The 6,405-nt window shown below is 42.0% G+C and overlaps 1 protein-coding gene across 1 annotated transcript in view; it reads left to right on the top strand.

Annotated features, from left to right (window-relative positions):
• The window catches only part of LOC109959391 (uncharacterized serine-rich protein C215.13-like), a 13,430-nt gene that overhangs the window by 1,983 nt on the left and 5,042 nt on the right, over positions 1–6,405 (top strand). The gene's annotated exons all lie outside the window — the stretch shown is intronic.

The raw sequence follows: 6,405 nt of genomic DNA, 5'->3' as shown, positions 1-6,405 counted from the left end.
CAGTCAGAAAGTCCAGGAGCCAGTCACAGAGGGTGGGGTGCAGACCCAGTGTGGACAGTTTGTGGGTGAGTTTGTGGGGGACAACTGTGTTGAAGGCAGAGCTGTAGTCAATGAAGAGTATCCTAATGTAGGAGTCTCTATTTTCCAGGTGAGAAAGGGAATAGTGGAGGGCAGCCGTGATGGCGTCTGAGGTGGCCCTGTTGGGCTGGTGGGCATACTGCAGGGGGTCCAGGGTGTTCGGTATACTGCTCTGAATGCGGGCCAGCACCACTGTCTCAAAGCACTTCATAATAATTGGGGTGAGTCACCCACGACTTTGTCACTTCCCACAAAGACAACATCATCCTGAAGTTCGCAGACAACACTGCAGTGATAGGTCACATCACTGGCAGGGACGAAGCAGCCTATAGGAGGGAGGTGGCTGGTCTGGTGTCATGGTGCAAGGACAAAAAATCTCAGCCTCAACATGGACAAGATGAAGGAGATGATAGTGGACATGAGCAAAGCTGCGTTTGCTACTAGATAAAGACCCAGCACACTTATATTCTAAACTGAGGGGCAGCACTGTTCTTTGTTACAGTTGTACATATTTTATTCTACATTTTGGCCAGATGGGCAGCACAGCAGCGCGGTGGTCAGTTTTGTCACCTCACAACAAGAAGGTTCTGGGTTTGAGTCCTGGCCGACCTGGGGCTTTTCTGCATGTTCTTCCTGTGCCAGCATGGGTACTCTCTGGCTTTGTCCGATAGTCCAAAGACATTCAGCATAGGTTGGTTGGTGACTCTAAATTGTCTGTAGGAGTGAGTGTGTGCTATTGTTTGTCTATATGTCAGTCCTGTGATAGACTGGCGACCTGTCCAGGTAGTACCCTGCCCAGTGTCAGCAGGGATTGGGATCCAGCACCCCCACCAATCCTATTTGGGAATAAGTGCTATAAATAATGAATGGATTTTGGTCAGATCTTTTTATGCCATTCTAGACAGATAAGGATAATCACCTTTATTGGCCAAGTATGTTACACACAAGGAATTTGTTTCTGGTACAAAACCAGCCATCTGGCAGCCATCTGTGGCGTCAACTCAACCAATGGCTCTAACCATCAGGGAGGTTCAGTGTCTTGCCCAAGGACACTTCAACACGTGGACTGGAGGCACCGAGATTCAAGCCTTCAACCTTCTGGTTGAGAGACGACTGCTCTACCCACCACACCACTGTCGCCTTCCCTTGTTACAGAAAGTCAAAATGATCTATTGTACGCTACATCTTTAAACCTCTTGAACTATTTTAGTTTGTCAGCTTACAGTAAATGTCTGAAGCAGCTCCAGAATAGACTGTGAGAAATGAAAAGTCAACCAGTCATAGACATGCTATTAATACACCCCCGACAGGGAAATAAATGCTGCAGCAGCTGTGCTATAGGAGCCAACGTTGGACAGTAGGGGGCGTTGTTTCACTATCTTGTGGCATGAGGCTTTGGCTGCATGGATGTACTAAGGAGAACTGAAAGGTCAGGTGCTGCTGGGCAAATGTAGAAAGAAGAATAAAACAGGAAATGGCAATGCTTGCCAACAGTGAGGGAATTTATGAATGGCATTTGGTTACTCGTTATAACCTTAATGGAAAACAACGTTGCCCTTGTTTTTCATCCTTCTGCTTACACACCTTTTCACTGATCAATCTATCAAAAGTTGAGAATATGAGACATGCGAGCTGTCTGCAAAATGAAACGTACTGCTTGCATTTTGTCCTGATGTTAGAGAGGTTATATCTGAAGTGTGCCTCTGATTAATAAGAATGATGGGTTGATTTCTGTATATTGGTATCAGGTCAGTAGAAAGGATAATAGGATAAGGATAATCACCTTTCTTGGCCAAGTATGTTACACACAAGGAATTTGTTTCCAGTACAGAACCGAGGCAGCCATCTGCGGCGCCAACTCAACCGATGGCTCTAACCATCAGGGGCAACTTGGGGGTTCAGTGTCTTGCCCAAGGACACTTCGACACGTGGACTGAAGGCTCTACCCACCGAACCACAGTCGCCCCCCAAAAAAGAAAGAACCTTGTATCCTCTTGTAAGCTCCAACTGGTACTGGATCACATGATTAGTGTTTGATGAGGAGAAACCATTTGCCTCACTGGGAGACCAGATACAAAATGTTCTTTCTTCCCTGAATGTCAAACAAAACAAATGAAAATTACTTGTTTGTTTATGTTATGTGCCAATACCAATTTTGGACCTGATTACAGGGGCGTGAATGTGACGTGTCTGTGTTTCTGTGCTGTGCACAGGCTGTGAAACCATGTCTCTCCATTTTATCTTCTAGATTAAGTGTTTGACAAGATTGCTGTATGTCAAACCACTGCATATGCTCATGATCACATATGAAACACATGCCTGTAGCAAATCTCAAGTGAGCAGATATGCCATCACCACAACTTTGTAGTGAAACCTGGCTGACACAATGAGAGAGAGAGAGCTTTCAGGAGGCCGTGACATTTGCTGAGCCCACTGCTGAAACTGTCAGCAAGTAATTGACGGCCTTGGGATTGTCCTTAATGACGCTGTCTACCATTACATCCACCTAGTCTGTTATTTATAGAAGGTACCCAATGGACAAAAAAGGGTCACATACACACACAAGTACAGACATACAGCATGCTACCAGTATTTGGACAAATGCAGTATTTTGAGACAGGACTTTCCATCATTCAAAGGCAGGTGTGAATCTTTTGAGATTAGGTCATCCGTGCCCCCATCTATTCTCACTTCCTCTCACTTCTTTGGCCTCACGATACTTTCTTTGTTAAGGTTAGAAGTAGAAGTAACACACAATATTATCTGTGATATCTGTGTTTGATTAGAATATGTAAATGCACTCAAAAATTTTAGAAACATTTTTCCTCATTAACTTGCATTATAATACAGCCAATTAACTTTTTTTTTTCAAAAAATCTAAACAAAATACTGCATATTCACTGCTTTGAATCTGTGACTGCTCTCCATGTGTAATGAAAGAGACCTGGAATGGCAGTGTGGTGTATTTCAACACATGAACTTGTAACAAATTAGAAATAAGATAATTTATAACTTTATTACTTCTATACTTGTAACTTTGCTTCTTCCCTTCTGTCTGAACAAGAATAACAAGATGCTGTCCAACAGTATCAACACAGATTTGTGTGGAAAAATACTGCTGGTTCTTTTCTTGCTGGTCATGTTGATTGACTGAACTGATATTTGGTATAAGTGTACCATATACTGGGATGAAGTAACTTGCCAAATCAAGCATTTGACTTTAAATGTGTGTCACAGGTGCAGGTGTGGACACACTGCAGAAATTACCACAAATCACATGGGAAGCACACATGCAGTCGCTGAGGGAATTAAAAGGGGAAGTGTATAAAATTGCAAGCTATGCAAATTAATACTCAGAGAACATCATAGCATCTCAAATGTATAGGAGAAGTCATGATGCTAAAAATGGCTTCTTGTATATATTGTCAGTTTAGGTTTTTTGATTAAATTTAACATATTTTTACGAACATTAAAAATTAAATATATAACATAATAAAGTGCAAAAAAGTATAGGGGGTTAAATGCTTTCTCTCTGGCCTATCTATCTAATCTATGCATGTGATTTGAAATTTCAATAGCTGCGGTATCACCTGACAAAGTGTCACTGTGTCTTCCATTAGTGGTCCATGAGCATTTATAGGTTGGACAAAAATATGCAGAGGACACTGAAGACTTGTTAGATGTATGAATGTTTATTTCAGTTATATCACCTGAAAGTATATGAGGGTCACAGCACAAAGTTTTTATAAACTACACAAGAGCTGAAATGGTGCAAACGGTGCAATTTGCAACTTTACCTCATGTGTTAATCTTATGAACTCTCTAACTTTGGTGTTGTATAGATTGCGGATTGGATAGAGGGCCCTAATGAATTTTGAAAATATTAGGCTTAGTCACAGTAATTACAGTTGATGTAGATGACTGATGGTTGTATTCATTAAGGTCAAAGTACATTAATTAAAATGCACAGAATTGAAGCCAAAAAAATGGCTAATCTGAAACAAAATAGCTCATGATCAATAAGATACAACTGTTCTGTTCTAAGCAAGATACCCGGTGAGCATTTAGGGTAACTGTCAGGGCTGCTTAGCTCTGCTGCTCTCTCGCTCTTTTTTTCATCTCTCTCTCTCTCGGCAGGTACGGAATTCCTGGGTGCGGTGCACAGCTGGGAGTCATTTCAGCAATGCTCTACTACATAAGCTCCTGGAAGATGCTGAGCAGACGCCAGTTCGTTGAGAAGCTCCTCTACACATCTTAGCTCCAAGACTTATACCTAGAGACTACGTTTCCACTCGCTTCATTTTTCAATGATCTACAGTGGGTACAGAAAGTATTCAGACCCCCTTAAATTTTTCACTTTGTTATATTGCAGCCATATGCTAAAATCATTTAAGTTCATTTTTTTCCTCATTAATGTACACACAGCACCCCATATTGACAGAAAAACACAGAATGTTTGACATTTTTGCAGATTTATTAAAAAAGAAAAACTGAAATATCACATGGTCATAAGTATTCAGCCCCTTTGCTCAGTATTTAGTAGAAGCACCCTTTTGAGCTAATACAGCCATGAGTCTTTTTGGGAATGATGCAACAAGTTTTTCACACCTGCATTTGGGGATCCTCTGCCATTCCTCCTTGCAGATCCTCTCCAGTGCTGTCAGGTTGGATGGTAAACGTTGGTCGTCATGTTTAACATGTCATTTTGCTTCAGTGGCATTTTGGTCTGTTTCACCCAGATAGATGAGTCGGTGTGAAAATGTGGGAAAGATGGTCAAAAATGTGATTTAATGTGCTTCTCTTAAAAGCAGTTGTAGGTTTGGTGGTTGAATAAAAATGGGAAGGAGAAAGCTGTGTGACCACACAAAGCAGTTTTGAGTTTTGAGATTCAGTAAATTTGCCACTTCCCCTTTTTTTAACTGTCTTCTTTTTTATGTGGTGTCAAATCTGTGAAAAAGAAAACATTTGTTTGTACATGACCCGGTTGTACTTTTCCTCAGATGCCTGGTAATATCTAACATCTTCAGAATGAATCTAAATGGTAAATCATAATAATGTGGTTTATGATGACATATGAGTGCACTTTTCAAAGTACTCTACATCAGGATATTTCATTCTGACTGACAAGATGTACTTAACATGTACTTACCAAACAAACAAAAACACTATCTTTATAATAATGACCCTCATCAGTCAAATTAAATATTCTTCATATTTTATATTAGAAAACCAGACAGGAAAATGTTGTTTTTACTGCGCCAACCAAACCAGTGCTTTCAGATGAAGACTTTTAAAGTGTAGGTGAAAACTAAAAATCGACAGTATGAATCTTTCATCACAGGAACTCACAGGAATTGCACATTAAATAGTTTATTATTGAAAGAAAAGTGGATGAATAAATCAATTATAAAACAAACACAAGTGAGAATACATGGAGGACTGCAGACTTAATCTAAACGATATCCGGGACTCACCGCTCAGCAGGGAGGGATTTCATTCATGAAGTGCTGGAGGAAGAAATGGGAGGATGTCTGACCTTCGCTCCCATACTTATGTCTGTGACAGGAGGTGAATACTTATGACCATGTGATATTTCAGTTTTTCTTTTTTAATAAATCTGCAAAAATGTCAAAACTTCTGTGTTTTTCTGTCAATATGGGGTGCTGTGTGTACATTAATGAGGAAAAAAATGAACTTAAATGATTTTAGCATATGGCTGCAATATAACAAAGAGTAAAATTTAAGGGGGTCTCTATACTTTCCGTACCCATTGTATGTAAGATCAAATTTATTTATCAAGCCTTACCGCTCCTCCTGCTGTGGCTTCTCCTCCCAGCTGCACACGCTCCTCTCCATGCTCTGGAGTTAAGCTGAGGAAACTCCTTCCCGTGCTCATAATTGCCGAGCGGCCAGCGGAGGAATTGCTGTGACCTCCTCTGCACACTTACTCCCCCTGACCGTTCCCAAAACTACGCACGTAACCCCATGCCCTCCAACGCTCCAATCTCCGTGATGAAATCTACCGGCAAATGAAGGCTCAGGTGGCGTCACCTCTCTCCCCTCCTGCTCCAGAGCTTTAGCTCCAGCCTGGTTCCCCGCAGCAGCTGCATCCAGAGCCCAAGCCGCTGCCTCGGCCCCAGCCTGACTCCCACCTGCAGCCACAGGCAGTCATAGAGCTACACCCCATCTCCTGGGGCAAAGGCTGCAGGTGAAGAAGGTAACCTCTCGAGCAGCAGCAGTCCCCGTCTGGTCCTGAGTAGCTGCAGTCACAGCCCTCATCTCAGCCGGGCTTCCAGCTGCAGTCGCAGCCCCCATCTCAGACGGACC

Source organism: Monopterus albus, unplaced genomic scaffold, assembly GCF_001952655.1.
Source record: "Monopterus albus unplaced genomic scaffold, M_albus_1.0 scaffold39.1, whole genome shotgun sequence".
Lineage (NCBI taxonomy): Eukaryota > Metazoa > Chordata > Actinopteri > Synbranchiformes > Synbranchidae > Monopterus > Monopterus albus.
The sequence above is the reverse complement of the archived record's forward strand: the minus strand, read 5'-3'. Positions and strand labels throughout refer to the sequence as shown.